This window comes from Bombina bombina, chromosome 8 (assembly GCF_027579735.1).
Source record: "Bombina bombina isolate aBomBom1 chromosome 8, aBomBom1.pri, whole genome shotgun sequence".
NCBI lineage: Eukaryota > Metazoa > Chordata > Amphibia > Anura > Bombinatoridae > Bombina > Bombina bombina.
The window spans coordinates 321,164,172-321,187,292 of NC_069506.1; positions in this window are offsets into that span (position 1 = coordinate 321,164,172).

The window sequence follows — 23,121 nt, forward strand, 5'->3', positions numbered from 1 at the left end:
GCCCCCTGATAACCCACTTTTCTGCCAGGTTTGCAGAGGCTTATACACCTGGAAGGAATATATGCGTTTATGAATCCCTAATGAAGTATAAGGGAAGGCTGGGATTCAAGCAGTATATTCCTTCCAAACGCTCCAGATATGGGGTAAAGGTGTATAAGCTCTGTGACAGCGAGACTGGGTATACTCAGGCCTTCCGGGTGTATGAGGGAAAGGATAGCCACCTTGACCCTCCAGGTTGCCCAGAACATATGGGAACCACTGGCAAGATTGTCTGGGACCTGATATTACCCCTAATGAACAAAGGGTATCACTTGTACTTAGACAATTTTTATACAAGTGTCCTTTTGTTCAAGCTACTGTATTGCTTTGATACAGTAGCTTGCAGTACAATGAAAAAGAACTGCGCAGGTTTTCCAGGACAACTTGTACGCACCCGGCTACGAAGGGGGGAGACCTCAGCTCTGCGCCAAGAGGAGCTGTTGGCACTTAAGTACAGAGACAAGAAGGATGTATATCTTCTTACCACCATCCACACAGAGAGGACGGTGGCGGTTTCTGTACGTGGCAGAGCTGAGATCATAAGGAAGCAAGTGTGCATCAAGTCTTATAACCGGCATATGGGTGGGGTTGATCTGGCTGATCAGCTGCTGCAGCCCTACCTAATTATGCGGAAGACAAGGGCCTGGTACAAAAAGGTTGCAATTTACCTAATGCAGATTGCAACCCACAACGCTTTTTTGTTGTTCAAAAAAGCAAACCCCAGAGTTAAAAAAACTTTTTTACAGTTTCAGCTCCAGATTATTACTGGGATTTTGTACCATGATGCACCTGCTCCCCGGGCGGTGATGGGAGAGAGCAGAGTTGGGGCTACTCATTTTATTTTTAAAATCCCCCCTACTGCCGCAAAGCAGAAACCACAAAAAAAATGCAGAGTCTGTACCAAGAGGGGGAAGAGAAGGGACACTGTATATCACTGTCCTGATTGCCCTGGACAGCCTGCACTCTGCATTGGGGACTGCTTCAAGCGGTACCATACAATGGTCAATTTAAAAAAAAAAAAATACATTTGGTGTTATATATATATATATTTTTTTTTGGTTATGTTTACTGTTAGATGGGGGGTTTTTTTTGTTTTTTTTTTACTTTTACTGTGCCAGATTTTTACATTTCACTACTCTATTTTTTTCTAAAATTGGGCCTGTTTTTTTTTTTTTAACCAAAACCCCTGTCAAACCTATGCATGGGGGACATAGGTGTTCTCAGGGTGCCTTGCAGAAAACTACCTGAAGTATTTTTTTGCAATAACTTACAACAATCTCTCCTAAATCATAGTAAAAAAGCAATGTGTCTGTAAAAATGAAAATTGAAAAATTACCACCATACACTTTCTCCAATTTTTTTGGGCTAAAACGGTTGCTTCATAGGCATCAAAGCACACCATATACAATACCTTGGGGTGTCAACATTTAAAAAATATACACTTTCATGGCAATAAATAAAAGTGGGGTATGCAATAGGCCACAAACTAAAGATAGGCCTATCAGAAGAAATACTCTCATTGTTAATAACTAAAATCACAAGTCATAAAATTGTAACATAACCTTCCCAAAATCCTGGCAAACCTATGCATGGGGGGCATAGGTGTACTCAGGGTGCCTTGCAGAAAACAACCTGAAGTATTCTTTTGCAATAACTTACAACAGTCTCTCCTAAATCATAGTCAAAAAGCAATGTGTCTGTAAAAATTAAAATTGAAAAATAACCACCATACACTTTCTCCAATTTTTTGGGCTAAAACGGTTGCTTCAAAGGCATCAAAGCACACCATATACAATACCTTGGGGTGTCAACATTTAAAAAATATACACTTTCATGGCAATAAATAAAAGTGGGGTATGCAATAGGCCACAAACTAAAGATAGGCCTATCAGAAGAAATACTCTCATTGTTAATAACTAAAATCACAACTCATAAAATTGTAACATAACCTTCCCAAAATCCTGGCAAACCTATGCATGGGGGGCATAGGTGTACTCAAGGTGCCTTGCAGAAAACAACCTGAAGTATTCTTTTGCAATAACTTACAACAGTCTCTCCTAAATCATAGTCAAAAAGCAATGTGTCTGTAAAAATTAAAATTGAAAAATAACCACCATACACTTTCTCCAATTTTTTGGGCTAAAACGGTTGCTTCAAAGGCATCAAAGCACACCATATACAATACCTTGGGGTGTCAACATTTAAAAAATATACACTTTCATGGCAATAAATAAAAGTGGGGTATGCAATAGGCCACAAACTAAAGATAGGCCTATCAGAAGAAATACTCTCATTGTTAATAACTAAAATCACAAGTCATAAAATTGTAACATAACCTTCCCAAAATCCTGGCAAACCTATGCATGGGGGGCATAGGTGTACTCAGGGTGCCTTGCAGAAAACAACCTGAAGTATTCTTTTGCAATAACTTACAACAGTCTCTCCTAAATCATAGTCAAAAAGCAATGTGTCTGTAAAAATTAAAATTGAAAAATAACCACCATACACTTTCTCCAATTTTTTGGGCTAAAACGGTTGCTTCAAAGGCATCAAAGCACACCATATACAATACCTTGGGGTGTCAACTTTTCAAATATATGCACATTCATGGAAAACAAATACATTGGGGTATGTTAAAAGACCCCCCAAAAAGACGATAGGCAAAGAAAATATGTTAAATGTGAAAAAAAATCACAAACGCATGTCAGACATTTGGCATTGCACCCCCCAAACAAGCCACCAAACCTATGCATAGGTGGTATCACTGAACTCAGGAGATGTTGGTGACCACATATTGGTGTCTTCTTTGGTAGTAACACATAACAGGAGCTGTGAATCCATGTCTAAAGTACAATGTATGTGAACAATAACACAAAAATATGAATGCCCAATAGTTTGACAAAGACTAGTGGTTAAATTAGTGCATGGAAAGTGTTAAAATACCTGCATTTGAAATACCCTAGGAAGTCTACTTTTCAAAAATATATGGTTTGATTGAGGTAAATTACATTGGCCGGCTTCAGAAATGTCTTAAATAGGACATGGGTGCATGGGATGTGAAAATTCAAAGTGGAAAAAATGGAATGGGCTTCCTAAAAATAAGGCCTTTTAGCCCCCAGAGAACACAACACACCTATACATGGGTGGTATCACTGTACTCAGGAGAGGTTGTTGAACACATATTGAGGTGTTTTTTTGGCAGTAACACATAACAGGAACTGAAAATCCATGCCTAAAGTACAATGTGTGTGAAAAATAACACAAAAAAATGACTACCCAAAAGTTTGACAAAGACTGGTGGTTGAATTAGTGCATGGAAAGTGTTAAAATATCAGCATTTGAAAAACCCTAGGGTGTCTACTTTTCAAAAATATATGGTTTGATGGGGGTAAATTCCATTGGCCAGCTTCAGAAATGTCCCAAATAGGACATGGGTGCATGATGACCGATGTGAAAATTCCAAGTTGAAAAACTGGAATGCGCTACCTAAAAGTAAAGCCATTTAGCCCCCAGAGAACCCGACACACCTATACATAGGTGGTATCACTGTACTCAGGAGATGTTGTTGAACACATATTGAGGTGTTTTTTGGCAGTAACACATAACAGGAACTGAAAAGCCATGCCTAAAATACAATGTGTGTGAAAAATAACACAAAAAAATGACTACCCAAAAGTTTGACAAAGACTAGTGGTTGAATTAGTGCATGGAAAGTGTTAAAATACCAGCATTTGAAATACCCTAGGGTGTCTACTTTTCAAAAATATATGGTTTGATGGGGGTAAATTCCATTGGCCAGCTTCAGAAATGTCCCAAATAGGACATGGGTGCATGATGACCAATGTGAAAATTCCAAGTTGAAAAACTGGAATGCGCTACCTAAAAATAAGGCCATTTAGCCCCCAGAGAACCCGACACACCTATACATAGGTGGTATCACTGTACTCAGGAGATATTGTTGAACACATATTGAGGTGGTTTTTGGCAGTAACACATAACAGGAACTGAAAATCCATGCCTAAAGTACAATGTGTGTGAAAAATAACACAAAAAAATGACTACCCAAAAGTTTGACAAAGACTAGTGGTTGAATTAGTGCATGGAAAGTGTTAAAATACCAGCATTTGAAATACCCTAGGGTGTCTACTTTTCAAAAATATATGGTTTGATGGGGGTAAATTCCATTGGTCAGCTTCAGAAATGTCCCAAATAGGACATGGGTGCATGATGACCGATGTGAAAATTCCAAGTTGAAAAACTGGAATGCGCTCTCTAAAAATAAGGGCTTTTAGCCCACAGAGAACCCGACACACCTATACATGGGTGGTATCACTGTACCCAGGAGATGCTACTGAAGACATATTAGGGTGTTATTTGGCAGTAACCCTTACCATTTTATCAGTAAATGTATTCTTAAATTGCTATTTGTCAAAAAATCTAATTATTTTTACCCCCCCAAACTTTGGCATAGATTGGTGGTAAAATGGTTGCATGAAAAAAGTCAAAATACCCCAAGTTTAATATATTAGGTTGTCTTCTTTTAAAAAATATATACATTTGAAGGGTTATTCAGGGATTCCTGACAGATATTGGTGTTACAATGTAACTATCGCCAATTTTGAAAAAAAAAATGGTTTTGAAATAGCAAAGTGCTACTTGTACTTATTGCCCTATAACTTGCAAAAAAAGCAAAGAACATGTAAACATTGGGTATTTCTAAACTCAGGACAAACTTTAGAAACTGTTTAGCATTGGTATTTTATGGTGGTTGTAGATGTGTTAGAGATTTTGGGGCTCAAAGTTAGAAAAAGTGTTTTTTTTTTCATTTTTTCATCATATTTTATAATTTTATTATAGTAAATTATAAGATATGATGAAAATAATGGTATCTTTAGAAAGTCCATTTAATGGCGAGAAAAACGGTTTATAATATGTGTGGGTACAGTAAATGAGTAAGAGGAAAATTACAGTTAAACACAAATATTGCAGAAATGTAAAAATATCCTTGGTCCCAGATGGTCAACAAATTGAAAAGTGGCCTTGTCACTAAGGGGTTAAGAGATATCTAGGTAGGCATCTGGAGCAATACATGGCAGGATATAGTGCTGCCATCTAGTGCTCTTGGAAATGGGAAACATTCTTGCAAAACTGCTGCCATATAGTGCTCCAGAAATGGGCCAGCTCCTAAGCCTACATCCCTGCTTTTCATCTAAAGATACCAAGAGAACAAAGAAAAATTGATAAGAGAAGTAAATTAGAAAGTTGTTTAGAATCGTGTACTCTATCTGAATCACAAAAGAAAATGTTTCAGTTTGATATCCCTTTCATACATTTTCGATTACTGCCCTCATAAGTGCGCAGCCATCCTCCTGACAACGTCACTTACATAAGAATTATAACAGGTCCAAACCTGTCCCTTTTCTACACTAACCACTATATTACTTGAATTCCCGTCTCACTAACAAGTATCAAAGCTGAGCAAATATCAACAAAGTGAAACGTTTACCAACAGGAGGAATTTTAAATTAGATACAAAGAACTAGGTGATATAAATAAACAATTCAATAACTGTTAGCAAAGAGAGAATGTTTTTGTGCTGGGTGTATAAGAGTAGCATGAAGATGATGCTATATCATTGTGTTTCAACTTCACACTGTCATTATATACAAAATCTAGTAGCCTGCTAGTCCTGAACTAGTATAAACATCACACTGTCATTATTTACAATATCTAGTAGTCTGCTAGTCCTGAACTTGTATAAACTTCACACTGTCATTATATACAATATCTAGTAGTCTGCTAGTCCTGAACTAGTATAAACTTCACACTGTCACTATATACAATATCTAGTAGTCTGCTAGTCCTGAACTAGTATAAACTTCACACTGTCATTTATACAATATCTAGTAGCCTGCTAGTCCTGAACTAGTATAAACCTCACACTGTCATTTATACAATATCTAGTAGCCTGCTAGTCCTGAACTAGTATAAACTTCACACTGTCATTATATACAATATCTAGTAGCCTGCTAGTCCTGACTAGTATAAACTTCACACTGTCATTATATACAATATCTAGTAGCCTGCTAGTCCTGAACTAGTATAAACTTCACACTGTCATTATATACAATATCTAGTAGCCTGCTAGTCCTGAACTAGTATAAACTTCACACTGTCATTATATACAATATCTAGTAGCCTGCTAGTCCTGACTAGTATAAACTTCACACTGTCATTATATACAATATCTAGTAGCCTGCTAGTCCTGAACTAGTATAAACTTCACACTGTCATTATATACAATATCTAGTAGCCTGCTAGTCCTGAACTAGTATAAACCTCACGCTGTCATTATACACAATATCTAGTAGCCTGCTAGTCCTGACTAGTATAAACTTCACACTGTCATTATATACAATATCTAGTAGCCTGCTAGTTCTGACCTAGTATAAACCTCACACTGTCATTATATACAATATGAAGTAGTCTGCTAGTCCTGAACTAGTATAAACTTCACACTGTCATTTATACAATATCTAGTAGTCTGCTAGTCCTGAACTAGTATAAACCTCACACTGTCATTATATACAATATCTAGTAGTCTGCTAGTCCTGACTAGTATAAACTTCACACTGTCATTATATACAATATCTAGTAGTCTGCTAGTCCTGAACTTGTATAAACTTCACACTGTCATTATATACAATATCTAGTAGTCTGCTAGTCCTGAACTAGTATAAACTTCACACTGTCACTATATACAATATCTAGTAGTCTGCTAGTCCTGAACTAGTATAAACTTCACACTGTCATTTATACAATATCTAGTAGCCTGCTAGTCCTGAACTAGTATAAACCTCACACTGTCATTTATACAATATCTAGTAGCCTGCTAGTCCTGAACTAGTATAAACTTCACACTGTCACTATATACAATATCTAGTAGTCTGCTAGTCCTGAACTAGTATAAACTTCACACTGTCATTTATACAATATCTAGTAGCCTGCTAGTCCTGAACTAGTATAAACCTCACACTGTCATTTATACAATATCTAGTAGCCTGCTAGTCCTGAACTAGTATAAACTTCACACTGTCATTATATACAATATCTAGTAGCCTGCTAGTCCTGACTAGTATAAACTTCACACTGTCATTATATACAATATCTAGTAGCCTGCTAGTCCTGAACTAGTATAAACTTCACACTGTCATTATATACAATATCTAGTAGCCTGCTAGTCCTGAACTAGTATAAACTTCACACTGTCATTATATACAATATCTAGTAGCCTGCTAGTCCTGACTAGTATAAACTTCACACTGTCATTATATACAATATCTAGTAGCCTGCTAGTCCTGAACTAGTATAAACTTCACACTGTCATTATATACAATATCTAGTAGCCTGCTAGTCCTGAACTAGTATAAACCTCACGCTGTCATTATACACAATATCTAGTAGCCTGCTAGTCCTGACTAGTATAAACTTCACACTGTCATTATATACAATATCTAGTAGCCTGCTAGTTCTGACCTAGTATAAACCTCACACTGTCATTATATACAATATGAAGTAGTCTGCTAGTCCTGAACTAGTATAAACTTCACACTGTCATTTATACAATATCTAGTAGTCTGCTAGTCCTGAACTAGTATAAACCTCACACTGTCATTATATACAATATCTAGTAGTCTGCTAGTCCTGACTAGTATAAACTTCACACTGTCATTATATACAATATCTAGTAGTCTGCTAGTCCTGAACTTGTATAAACTTCACACTGTCATTATATACAATATCTAGTAGTCTGCTAGTCCTGAACTAGTATAAACTTCACACTGTCACTATATACAATATCTAGTAGTCTGCTAGTCCTGAACTAGTATAAACTTCACACTGTCATTTATACAATATCTAGTAGCCTGCTAGTCCTGAACTAGTATAAACCTCACACTGTCATTTATACAATATCTAGTAGCCTGCTAGTCCTGAACTAGTATAAACTTCACACTGTCATTATATACAATATCTAGTAGCCTGCTAGTCCTGACTAGTATAAACTTCACACTGTCATTATATACAATATCTAGTAGCCTGCTAGTCCTGAACTAGTATAAACTTCACACTGTCATTATATACAATATCTAGTAGCCTGCTAGTCCTGAACTAGTATAAACTTCACACTGTCATTATATACAATATCTAGTAGCCTGCTAGTCCTGACTAGTATAAACTTCACACTGTCATTATATACAATATCTAGTAGCCTGCTAGTCCTGAACTAGTATAAACTTCACACTGTCATTATATACAATATCTAGTAGCCTGCTAGTCCTGAACTAGTATAAACCTCACGCTGTCATTATACACAATATCTAGTAGCCTGCTAGTCCTGACTAGTATAAACTTCACACTGTCATTATATACAATATCTAGTAGCCTGCTAGTTCTGACCTAGTATAAACCTCACACTGTCATTATATACAATATGAAGTAGTCTGCTAGTCCTGAACTAGTATAAACTTCACACTGTCATTTATACAATATCTAGTAGTCTGCTAGTCCTGAACTAGTATAAACCTCACACTGTCATTATATACAATATCTAGTAGTCTGCTAGTCCTGACTAGTATAAACTTCACACTGTCATTATATACAATATCTAGTAGCCTGCTAGTCCTGAACTAGTATAAACTTCACACTGTCATTTATACAATATCTAGTAGCCTGCTAGTCCTGAACTAGTATAAACCTCACACTGTCATTATATACAATATCTAGTAGCCTGCTAGTCCTGAACTAGTATAAACTTCACACTGTCATTTATACAATATCTAGTAGTCTGCTAGTCCTGAACTAGTATAAACCTCACACTGTCATTATATACAATATCTAGTAGTCTGCTAGTCCTAACTAGTATAAACTTCACACTGTCATTATATACAATATCTAGTATCCTGCTAGTCCTGAACTAGTATAAACTTCACACTGTCATTTATACAATATCTAGTAGCCTGCTAGTCCTGAACTAGTATAAACCTCACACTGTCATTATATACAATATCTAGTAGCCTGCTAGTCCTGAACTAGTATAAACTTCACACTGTCATTTATACAATATCTAGTAGCCTGCTAGTCCTGAACTAGTATAAACCTCACACTGGCATTTATACAATATCTAGTAGCCTGCTAGTCATGAACTAGTATAAACCTCACAGTGTCATTATATACAATATCTAATAGCCTGCTAGTCCTGACCTAGTATAAACATCACACTGTCATTATATACAATATCTAGTAGACTGCTAGTCCTGAACTAGTATAAACTTTACACTGTCATTTATACAATATCTAGTAGCCTGATAGTCCTGAACTAGTATAAACCTCACACTGGCATTTATACAATATCTAGTAGCCTGCTAGTCTTGAACTAGTATAAACTTCAAACTGTCATTATATACAATATCTAGTAGCCTGCTAGTCCTGAACTAGTATAAACATCACACTGTCATTATATACAATATCTAGTAGCCTGCTAGTCCTGAACTAGTATAAACTTCACACTGTCATTATATACAATATCTAGTAGCCTGCTAGTCCTGAACTAGTATAAACATCACACTGTCATTATATACAATATCTAATAGTCTGCTAGTCCTGACTAGTATAAACTTCACACTGTCATTTATACAATATCTAGTAGCCTGCTAGTCCTGACTAGTATAAACTTCATACTGTCATTATATACAATATCTAGTAGCCTGCTAGTTCTAAATAGAATAAAATTCACACTGTCATTTATACAATATCTAGTAGCCTGCTAGTCCTGAACTAGTATAAACTTCACCCTGTCATTTATACAATATCTAGTAGCCTGCTAGTTCTGAACTAGTATAAACATCACACTGTCATTATATACAATATCTAGTATCCTGCTAGTCCTGAACTAGTATAAACATCACACTGTCATTATATTTAATATCTAGTAGCTTGCTAGTTCTGAACTAGTATAAACATCACACTGTCATTATATACAATATCTAGTAGCCTGCTAGTCCTGAACTAGTATAAACATCACACTGTCATTATTTTAATATCTAGTAGCCTGCTAGTCCTGAACTAGTATAAACATCACACTGTCATTATATACAATATCTAGTAGCCTGCTAGTCCTGAACTAGTATAAACCTCACACTGTCATTATATACAATATCTAGTAGCCTGCTAGTCCTGAACTAGTATAAACATCACACTGTCATTTATACAATATCTAGTAGTAGTAGTCTGCTAGTCCTGAACTAGTATAAACCTCACACTGTCATTATATACAATATCTAGTAGCCTGCTAGTCCTGAACTAGTATAAACATCACACTGTCATTATATACAATATCTAGTAGCCTGCTAGTCCGGACCTAGTATAAACTTCACACTGTCATTTATACAATATCTAGTAGCCTGCTAGTCATGACTAGTATAAACATCACACTGTCATTTATACAATATCGATTAGCCTGCTAGTCCTGACTAGTATAAACATCACACTGTCATTATATACAATATCTAGAAGCCTGCTAGTCCTGACTAGTATAAACATCACACTGTCATTTATACAATATCTAGTAGCCTGCTAGTCCTGACTAGTATAAACTTCATACTGTCATTATATACAATATCTAGTACCCTGCTAGTTCTAAATAGAATAAACTTCACACTGTTATTATATACAATATCTAGTAGCCTGCTAGTCCTGAACTAGTATAAACTTCACACTGGCATTTATACAATATCTAGTAGCCTGCTAGTCCTGACTAGTATAAACCTCACACTGTCATTATATACAATATCTAGTAGCCTGCTAGTCCTGAACTAGTATAAACATCACACTGTCATTATATACAATATCTAGTAGCCTGCTAGTCCTGAACTAGTATAAACATCACACTGTCATTTATACAATATCTAGTAGCCTGCTAGTCCTGAACTAGTATAAACATTACACTGTCATTATATACAATATCTAGTAGCCTGCTAGTCCTGAACTAGTATAAACTTCACACTGTCATTATATACAATTTCTCTTGTTAAGTGTATCCAGTCCACGGATCATCCATTACTTATGGGATATTAACTCCTCCCCAACAGGAAGTGCAAGAGGATTCACCCAGCAGAGCTGCTATATAGCTCCTCCCCTAACTGCCATTACCAGTCATTCTCTTGCACCCAACGAATAGATAGGATGTGTGAGAGGACTGTGGTGATTATACTTAGTTTCATACCTTCAATCAAAAGTTTGTTATTTTATAATAGCACCGGAGTGTGTTATTCCTTCTCTGGTAGAATTTGAAGAAGAATCTACCTGAGTTTTTCTATGATTTTAGCCGGAGTAGTTAAGATCATATTGCTGTTTCTCGGCCATCTGAGGAGAGGTAAACTTCAGATCAGGGGACAGCGGGCAGATTAATCTGCAAAGAGGTATGTAGCAGCTTATTATTTTCTGACAATGGAATTGATGAGAAAATTCTGCCATACCGATATAATGTAAACTCAGCCTTAAATGCAGTAGCAGCAACTGGTATCAGGCTGTCATGTATGTATATTTTACACTTCAGTATTCTGGGGAATGGCACTTCACTGGAATTATACTGTATGCATAAAACTTTAGCCTAATTTGCAGGGACTAGCAACAGGCTTTTTAATAAAACTCAATTTATTAATGTTAAACGTTTTTTGCTGGCATGTAAAATCGTTTAATTTTCTGAGGTACTGGGTGAAAAAATGTTTTGGGCACTATTTTTTTCCACTTGGCAGTCGTTTTATTTAATTTATGACAGTTTACTGATCTCTCTCACTGTTATGTGTGAGGGGGAGAGGTGCTTTTGCTACGCATCAGAAGTTTATTGTCTTCCCTGCATGATCCGGTTCAGAACTCAGGGGTCTTCAAAACTTGTTTTGAGTGAGGTAATCACTCACAGCAGAGCTGTGAGATTGTAGTTGACTGTGATAAAAAAACGTTTATTTCTGTATTTTTTTTTTAATTTTTTTCTGCTATGAGGGTTAGTTATCCTTTGCTAATGGGAGCAATCCTTTGCTAAAATTGTGTTTTTTACAAAGATTTGATGCTATAACTTTTCAGTTTATTAATTTTCAACTGTCATAACTTTTTCTGTGCTTCTTATAGGCACAGTACGTTTTCATATTATAGTAAATTACTTGAAAAGTATTTCCAAGTTGCTAGTTTATTTGCTAGTGTGTTAAACATGTCTGATTCAGAGGAAGATATCTGTGCTATATGTGCTAAAGCCAAAGTGGAGCCCAATAGAAATTTATGTACTAACTGTATTGATGCTACTTTAAATAAAAGTCAATCTGTACAAATTGAACATATTTCACCAAACAACGAGGGGAGAGTTATGCCGACTAACTCGCCTCACGTGTCAGTACCTGCATCTCCCGCTCGGGAGGTGCGTGATATTGTAGCGCCGAGTACATCTGGGCGGCCATTACAAATCACATTACAGGATATGGCTACTGTTATGACTGAAGTTTTGGCTAAATTACCAGAACTAAGAGGTAAGCGTGATCACTCTGGGTGAGAACAGAGTGCGCTGATAATATTAGGGCCATGTCAGACACTGCGTCACAATTTGCAGAACATGAGGACGGAGAGCTTCATTCTGCGGGTGACGGTTCTGATCCAAACAAACTGGATTCAGATATTTCAAATTTTAAATTTAAGCTGGAAAACCTCCGTGTATTACTAGGGGAGGTGTTAGCGGCTCTGAATGATTGTAACACAGTTGCAATACCAGAGAAAATGTGTAGGTTGGATAAATATTTTGCGGTACCCGGCGAGTACTGACGTTTTTCCTATACCTAAGAGACTTACTGAAATTGTTACTAAGGAGTGGGATAGACCCGGTGTGCCGTTCTCACCCCCTCCGATATTTAGAAAGATGTTTCCAATAGACGCCACCACACGGAACTTATGGCAAACGGTCCCTAAGGTGGAGGGAGCAGTTTCTACTTTAGCTAAGCGTACCACTATCCCGGTGGAGGATAGCTGTGCCTTTTCAGATCCAATGGATAAAAAGTTAGAGGGTTACCTTAAGAAAATGTTTGTTCAACAAGGTTTTATATTGCAACCTCTTGCATGCATTGCGCCTGTCACGGCTGCAGCAGCATTTTGGTTTGAGTCTCTGGAAGAGACACTTGAATCAGCTCCATTAGATGAGATTACACACAAGCTTAAAGCCCTTAAGTTAGCTAACTCATTTATTTCAGATGCCGTAGTACATTTAACTAAACTTACGGCTAAGAATTCCGGATTCGCCATTCAGGCACGCAGAGCACTGTGGCTAAAATCCTGGTCAGCTGACGTTACTTCTAAATCTAAATTGCTTAATATACCTTTCAAAGGGCAGACCTTATTCGGGCCCGGGTTGAAAGAAATTATCGCTGACATTACAGGAGGTAAAGGCCATGCCCTGCCTCAAGACAGAGCCAAACCTAAGGCTAGACAGTCTAATTTTCGTTCCTTTCGTAATTTCAAAGCAGGAGCAGCATCAACTTCCTCTGCACCAAAACAGGAAGGAGCTGTTGCTCGCTACAGACAAGGCTGGAGACCTAACCAGTCCTGGAACAAGGGCAAGCAGGCCAGGAAACCTGCTGCTGCCCCTAAGACAGCATGTATCGAGGGCCCCCGATCCGGGAACGGATCTAGTGGGGGGCAGACTTTCTCTCTTCGCCCAGGCTTGGGCAAGAGATGTCCAGGATCCCTGGGCGTTAGAGATCATATCTCAGGGATACCTTCTAGACTTCAAATTCTCTCCCCCAAGAGGGAGATTTCATCTGTCAAGGTTGTCAACAAACCAAATAAAGAAAGAGGCGTTTCTACGCTGCATACAAGATCTTTTATTAATGGGAGTGATCCATCCGGTTCCGCAGTCGGAACAAGGACAAGGGTTTTACTCAAATCTGTTTGTGGTTCCCAAAAAAGAGGGAACTTTCAGGCCAATCTTGGATTTAAAGATCCTAAACAAATTCCTAAGAGTTCCATCGTTCAAAATGGAAACTATTCGGACAATTTTACCCATGATCCAAAATGGTCAGTACATGACCACAGTGGATTTAAAGGATGCTTACCTTCACATACCGATTCACAAAGATCATTACCGGTATCTAAGGTTTGCCTTTCTAGACAGGCATTACCAGTTTGTAGCTCTTCCATTCGGATTGGCTACGGCTCCGAGAATCTTCACAAAGGTTCTGGGTGCTCTTCTGGTGGTACTAAGACCGCGAGGAATTGCGGTAGCTCCGTACCTAGACGACATTCTGATACAAGCTTCAAGCTTTCAAACTGCCAAGTCTCATACAGAGTTAGTACTGGCATTTCTAAGGTCGCATGGATGGAAGGTGAACGAAAAGAAGAGTTCTCTCTTTCCACTCACAAGAGTTCCCTTCTTGGGGACTCTTATAGATTCTGTAGAAATGAAGATTTACCTGACAGAAGACAGGTTAACAAAGCTTCAAAATGCATGCCGTGTCCTTCATTCCATTCAACACCCGTCAGTAGCTCAATGCATGGAGGTGATCGGCTTAATGGTAGCAGCAATGGACATAGTACCCTTTGCACGCCTACATCTCAGACCGCTGCAATTGTGCATGCTAAGTCAGTGGAATGGGGATTACTCAGACTTGTCCCCTACTCTGAATCTGGATCAAGAGACCAGAAATTCTCTTCTATGGTGGCTTTCTCGCCACATCTGTCCAGGGTGATGCCATTCAGCAGGCCGGACTGGACAATTGTAACAGACGCCAGCCTACTAGGTTGGGGCGCTGTCTGGAATTCTCTGAAGGCTCAGGGACAATGGAATCAGGAGGAGAGTCTCCTACCAATAAACATTCTGGAATTGAGAGCAGTTCTCAATGCCCTTCTGGCTTGGCCCCAGTTAACAACTCGGGGGTTCATCAGGTTTGTCGGACAACATCACGACTGTAGCTTACATCAACCATCAGGGAGGGACAAGAAGCTCCCTAGCAATGATGGAAGTATCAAAGATAATTCGCTGGGCAGAGTCTCACTCTTGCCACCTGTCAGCAATCCACATCCCGGGAGTGGAGAACTGGGAGGCGGATTTCTTAAGTCGTCAGACTTTTCATCCGGGGGAGTGGGAACTTCATCCGGAGGTCTTTGCCCAAATACTTCGACGTTGGGGCAAACCAGAGATAGATCTCATGGCATCTCGACAGAACGCCAAGCTTCCTCGTTACGGGTCCAGATCCAGGGATCCGGGAGCGGTTCTGATAGATGCTTTGACAGCACCTTGGACCTTCGGGATGGCTTATGTGTTTCCACCCTTCCCGATGCTTCCTCGATTGATTGCCAGAATCAAACAGGAGAGAGCATCAGTGATTCTAATAGCACCTGCATGGCCACGCAGGACTTGGTATGCAGATCTAGTGGACATGTCATCCTGTCCACCTTGGTCGCTACCTCTGAAACAGGACCTTCTGATCCAGGGTCCCTTCAAACATCAAAATCTAATTTCTCTGAAGCTGACTGCTTGGAAATTGAACGCTTGATTTTATCAAAACGTGGTTTTTCTGAGTCAGTTATTGATACCTTAATACAGGCTAGGAAGCCTGTTACCAGAAAGATTTACCATAAGATATGGCGCAAATACTTATATTGGTGCGAATCCAAGAGTTACTCATGGAGTAAGGTTAGGATTCCGAGGATATTGTCTTTTCTACAAGAAGGTTTAGAAAAGGGTTTATCCGCTAGTTCCTTAAAGGGACAGATTTCAGCTCTGTCCATTCTTTTACACAAACGTCTGTCAGAAGTTCCGGACGTTCAAGCTTTTTGTCAGGCTTTAGCTAGGATCAAGCCTGTGTTTAAAACTGTTGCTCCACCATGGAGTTTGAACTTAGTTCTTAATGTTTTACAGGGGGTTCCGTTTGAACCCCTTCATTCCATTGATATCAAGTTGTTATCTTGGAAAGTTCTGTTTTTAATGGCGATTTCCTCGGCTCGAAGAGTCTCTGAGTTATCTGCCTTACATTGTGATTCTCCTTATCTGATTTTTCATTCAGACAAGGTAGTTCTGCGTACTAAACCTGGGTTCCTACCTAAGGTGGTCACTAACAGGAATATCAATCAAGAGATTGTGGTTCCATCTTTGTGTCCTAATCCTTCTTCGAAAAAGGAACGTCTGCTACACAATCTAGATGTAGTCCGTGCCCTGAAATTTTATCTACAGGCAACTAAGGATTTTCGACAAACGTCTTCCCTGTTTGTCGTTTATTCTGGTCAGAGGAGAGGTCAAAAAGCTTCGGCTACCTCTCTCTCCTTTTGGCTTCGTAGCATAATACGGTTAGCCTATGAGACTGCTGGACAGCAGCCTCCTGAAAGAATTACAGCACATTCTACTAGAGCTGTGGCTTCCACTTGGGCCTTTAAGAATGAGGCTTCTGTTGAACAGATTTGCAAGGCTGCAACTTGGTCTTCTCTTCATACTTTTTCCAAATTTTACAAATTTGACACTTTTGCTTCTTCGGAGGCTGTTTTTGGGAGAAAGGTTCTTCAGGCAGTGGTTCCTTCCGTATAAAGAGCCTGCCTGTCCCTCCCGTCATCCGTGTACTTTAGCTTTGGTATTGGTATCCCATAAGTAATGGATGATCCGTGGACTGGATACACTTAACAAGAGAAAACATAATTTATGCTTACCTGATAAATTTATTTCTCTTGTAGTGTATCCAGTCCACGGCCCGCCCTGTCACTTTAAGGCAGGTAATTTTTCCATTAAACTACTGTCACCACTGCACCCTATGGTTTTCCTTTCTCTGCATGTTTTCGGTCGAATGACTGGTAATGGCAGTTAGGGGAGGAGCTATATAGCAGCTCTGCTGGGTGAATCCTCTTGCACTTCCTGTTGGGGAGGAGTTAATATCCCATAAGTAATGGATGATCCGTGGACTGGATACACTACAAGAGAAATAAATTTATCAGGTAAGCATAAATTATGTTATCTAGTAGCCTGCTAGTCCTGACTAGTATAAACTTCACACTGTCATTATATACAATATCTAGTAGCCTGCTAGTCCTGAACTAGTATAAACTTCACACTGTCATTATATACAATATCTAGTAGCCTGCTAGTCCTGAACTAGTATAAACTTCACACTGTCATTATATACAATATCTAGTAGCCTGCTAGTCCTGACTAGTATAAACTTCACACTGTCATTATATACAATATCTAGTAGCCTGCTAGTCCTGAACTAGTATAAACTTCACACTGTCATTATATACAATATCTAGTAGCCTGCTAGTCCTGAACTAGTATAAACCTCACGCTGTCATTATACACAATATCTAGTAGCCTGCTAGTCCTGACTAGTATAAACTTCACACTGTCATTATATACAATATCTAGTAGCCTGCTAGTTCTGACCTAGTATAAACCTCACACTGTCATTATATACAATATGAAGTAGTCTGCTAGTCCTGAACTAGTATAAACTTCACACTGTCATTTATACAATATCTAGTAGTCTGCTAGTCCTGAACTAGTATAAACCTCACACTGTCATTATATACAATATCTAGTAGTCTGCTAGTCCTGACTAGTATAAACTTCACACTGTCATTATATACAATATCTAGTAGCCTGCTAGTCCTGAACTAGTATAAACTTCACACTGTCATTTATACAATATCTAGTAGCCTGCTAGTCCTGAACTAGTATAAACCTCACACTGTCATTATATACAATATCTAGTAGCCTGCTAGTCCTGAACTAGTATAAACTTCACACTGTCATTTATACAATATCTAGTAGTCTGCTAGTCCTGAACTAGTATAAACCTCACACTGTCATTATATACAATATCTAGTAGTCTGCTAGTCCTAACTAGTATAAACTTCACACTGTCATTATATACAATATCTAGTAGCCTGCTAGTCCTGAACTAGTATAAACTTCACACTGTCATTTATACAATATCTAGTAGTCTGCTAGTCCTGAACTAGTATAATATTCACACTGTCATTATATTCAACATCTAGTAGCCTGCTAGTCCTGAACTAGAATAAACGTCACACTGTCATTATATACAATATCTAGTAGCCTGCTAGTCCTGAATTAGTATAAACCTCACACTGTCATTTATACAATATCTAGTAGCCTGCTAGTCCTGAACTAGTATAAACTTCACACTGTCATTATATTCAACATCTAGTAGCCTGCTAGTCCTGAACTAGTATAAACGTCACACTGTCATTATATACAATATCTAGTAGCCTGATAGTCCTGAACTAGTATAAACCTCACACTGTCATTTATACAATATCTAGTAGCCTGCTAGTTCTAAATAGAATAAACTTCACACTGTTATTATTTACAATATCTAGTAGCCTGCTAGTTCTAAATAGAATAAACTTCACACTGTTATTATATACAATATCTAGTAGTCTGCTAGTCCTGGCTAGTATAAACTTCACACTGTCATTATACACAATATCTAGTAGCCTGCTAGTCCTGAACTAGTATAAACATTACACTGTAATTATATACAATATCTAGCAGTCTGTTAGTCCTGAACTAATATAAACTTCACACTGTCAGTTATACAATATCTAGTATCCTGCTAATTCTGACTAGTATAAACATCACACTGTCATTATATACAATATCTAGTAGCCTGCTAGTCCTGAACTAGTATAAACTTCACACTGTCATTATATACAATATCTAGTAGTCTGCTAGTCCTGAACTAGTATAAACCTCACACTGTCATTATATACAATATCTAGTAGCCTGCTAGTCCTGAACTAGTCCTGAACTAGTATAAACCTCAGTCTGCCATTATACACAATATCTAGTAGCCTGCTAGTCATGAACTAGTATAAACTTCACACTGTCATTATATACAATATCTAGTAGCCTGCTAGTTCTAAATAGAATAAACTTCACACTGTTATTATATACAATATCTAGGAGCCTGCTAGTTCTGACTAGTATAAACTTCACACTGTTATTATATACAATATCTAGTAGTCTGCTAGTCCTGAACTAATATAAACGTCACACTGTCATTATATACAATATCTAGTAGTCTGCTAGTCCTGAACTAGTATAAACTTCACACTCTCATTATATACAATATCTAGTAGTCTGCTAGTCCTGAACTAGTATAAACCTCACACTGTCATTATATGCAATATCTAGTAGTCTGCTAGTCCTGACTAGTATAAACCTAACACTGTCATTATATACAATATCTAGTAGCCTGCTAGTTCTAAATAGAATAAACTTCACACTGTTATTATATACAATATCTAGTAGCCTGCTAATCCTGAACTAGTATAAACGTCACACTGTCATTATATACAATATATAGTAGCCTGCTAGTTCTGAATTAGTATAAACCTCACACTGTCATTTATACAATATCTAGTAGCCTGCTAGTTCTAAATAGAATAAACTTCACACTGTTATTATTTACAATATCTAGTAGCCTGCTAGTTCTAAATAGAATAAACTTCACACTGTTATTATATATAATATCTAGTAGCCTGCTAGTCCTGAACTAGTATAAAATTCACACTGGCATTTATACAATATCTAGTAGCCTGATAGTCCTAACTAGTATAAACCTCACACTGTCATTATATACAATATATAGTAGCCTGCTAGTCCTGAACTAGTATAAACTACACACTGTCATTATATACAATATCTAGTAGCCTGCTAGTCCTGAACTAGTATAAACTTCACACTGTCATTATATTCAACATCTAGTAGCCTGCTAGTCCTGAACTAGTATAAACGTCACACTGTCATTATATACAATATCTAGTAGCCTGCTAGTCCTGAACTAGTATAAACCTCACACTGTCATTTATACAATATCTAGTAGCCTGCTAGTTCTAAATAGAATAAACTTCACACTGTTATTATATACAATATCTAGTAGCCTGCTAGTCCTGAACTAGTATAAACTTCACACTGTCATTTATACAATATCTAGTAGTCTGCTAGTCCTGAACTAGTATAATATTCACACTGTCATTATATTCAACATCTAGTAGCCTGCTAGTCCTGAACTAGAATAAACGTCACACTGTCATTATATACAATATCTAGTAGCCTGCTAGTCCTGAATTAGTATAAACCTCACACTGTCATTTATACAATATCTAGTAGCCTGCTAGTCCTGAACTAGTATAAACTTCACACTGTCATTATATTCAACATCTAGTAGCCTGCTAGTCCTGAACTAGTATAAACGTCACACTGTCATTATATACAATATCTAGTAGTCTGCTAGTCCTGAACTAGTATAAACCTCACACTATCATTATACACAATATCTAGTAGCCTGCTAGTCCTGAACTAGTATAAACTTTACACTGTCATTATATACAATATCTAGTAGTCGGCTAGTGCTGAACTAGTATAAACCTCACACTGTCATTTATACAATATCTAGTAGCTTGCTAGTCCTGAACTAGTATAAACCTCACGCTGTCATTATACACAATATCTAGTAGCCTGCTAGTCCTGAACTAGTATAAACTGCACACTGTCATTATATACAATATCTAGTAGCCTGCTTGTTCTAAATAGAATAAACTTCACACTATTATTATATACAATAACTAGGAGCCTGCTAGTTCTGACTAGTATAAACTTCACACTGTTATTATATACAATATCTAGTAGTCTGCTAGTCCTGAACTAGTATAATATTCACACTGTCATTATATTCAACATCTAGTAGCCTGCTAGTCCTGAACTAGAATAAACGTCACACTGTCATTATATACAATATCTAGTAGCCTGCTAGTCCTGAATTAGTATAAACCTCACACTGTCATTTATACAATATCTAGTAGCCTGCTAGTCCTGAACTAGTATAAACTTCACACTGTCATTATATTCAACATCTAGTAGCCTGCTAGTCCTGAACTAGTATAAACGTCACACTGTCATTATATACAATATCTAGTAGCCTGCTAGTCCTGAACTAGTATAAACCTCACACTGTCATTTATACAATATCTAGTAGCCTGCTAGTTCTAAATAGAATAAACTTCACACTGTTATTATTTACAATATCTAGTAGCCTGCTAGTTCTAAATAGAATAAACTTCACAGTGTTATTATATACAATATCTAGTAGTCTGCTAGTCCTGGCTAGTATAAACTTCACACTGTCATTATACACAATATCTAGTAGCCTGCTAGTCCTGAACTAGTATAAACATTACACTGTAATTATATACAATATCTAGCAGTCTGTTAGTCCTGAACTAATATAAACTTCACACTGTCAGTTATACAATATCTAGTATCCTGCTAATTCTGACTAGTATAAACATCACACTGTCATTATATACAATATCTAGTAGCCTGCTAGTCCTGAACTAGTATAAACTTCACACTGTCATTATATACAATATCTAGTAGTCTGCTAGTCCTGAACTAGTATAAACCTCACACTGTCATTATATACAATATCTAGTAGCCTGCTAGTCCTGAACTAGTCCTGAACTAATATAAACCTCACGCTGCCATTATACACAATATCTAGTAGCCTGATAGTCCTGAACTAGTATAAACCTCACACTGTCATTTATACAATATCTAGTAGCCTGCTAGTTCTAAATAGAATAAACTTCACACTGTTATTATTTACAATATCTAGTAGCCTGCTAGTTCTAAATAGAATAAACTTCACAGTGTTATTATATACAATATCTAGTAGTCTGCTAGTCCTGGCTAGTATAAACTTCACACTGTCATTATACACAATATCTAGTAGCCTGCTAGTCCTGAACTAGTATAAACATTACACTGTAATTATATACAATATCTAGCAGTCTGTTAGTCCTGAACTAATATAAACTTCACACTGTCAGTTATACAATATCTAGTATCCTGCTAATTCTGACTAGTATAAACATCACACTGTCATTATATACAATATCTAGTAGCCTGCTAGTCCTGAACTAGTATAAACTTCACACTGTCATTATATACAATATCTAGTAGTCTGCTAGTCCTGAATTAGTATAAACCTCACACTGTCATTTATACAATATCTAGTAGCCTGCTAGTCCTGAACTAGTATAAACTTCACACTGTCATTATATTCAACATCTAGTATCCTGCTAGTCCTGAACTAGTATAAACGTCAAACTGTCATTATATACAATATCTAGTAGCCTGCTAGTCCTGAACTAGTATAAACCTCACACTGTAATTTATACAATATCTAGTAGCCTTCTAGTTCTAAATAGAATAAACTTCACACTGGCATTTATACAATATCTAGTAGCCTGCTAGTCCTGAACTAGTATAAACCTCACACTGTTATTATATACAATATCTAGGAGTCTGCTAGACCTGACTAGTATAAACTTCACACTGTCATTATACATAATATCTAGTAGCCTGCTAGTCCTGAACTAGTTTAAACTTCATACTGTCATTATATACAATATCTAGTAGTCTGCTAGTCCTGAACTAGTATAAACTTCACACTGGCATTTATACAATATCTAGTAGCCTGCTAGTCCTGAACTAGTATAAAGTTTACTCCACTGTCATTTATACAATATCTAGTAGCCTGCTAGTCCTGACTAGTATAAACCTCACACTGTCATTATATACAATATCTAGTAGTCTGCTAGTCCTGACTAGTATAAACTTCACACTGTCATTATATACAATATTCTAGTAGCCTGCTAGTCCTGAACTAGTATAAACTTCACACTGTCATTTATAAAATATCTAGTAGCCTGCTAGTCCTGAACTAGTATAAACCTCACACTGTCATTTATACAATATCTAGTAGCCTGCTAGTCCTTAACTAGTATACACTTCACACTGTTATTATATACAATATCTAGTAGCCTGCTAGTTCTAAAGAGAATAAACTTCACACTGTTATTATATACAATATCTAGTAGACTGCTAGTCCTGAACTAGTATAAACTTCACACTGTCATTTATACAATATCTAGTAGCTTGCTAGTCCTGAACTAGTATAAACTTCACACTGTCATTAT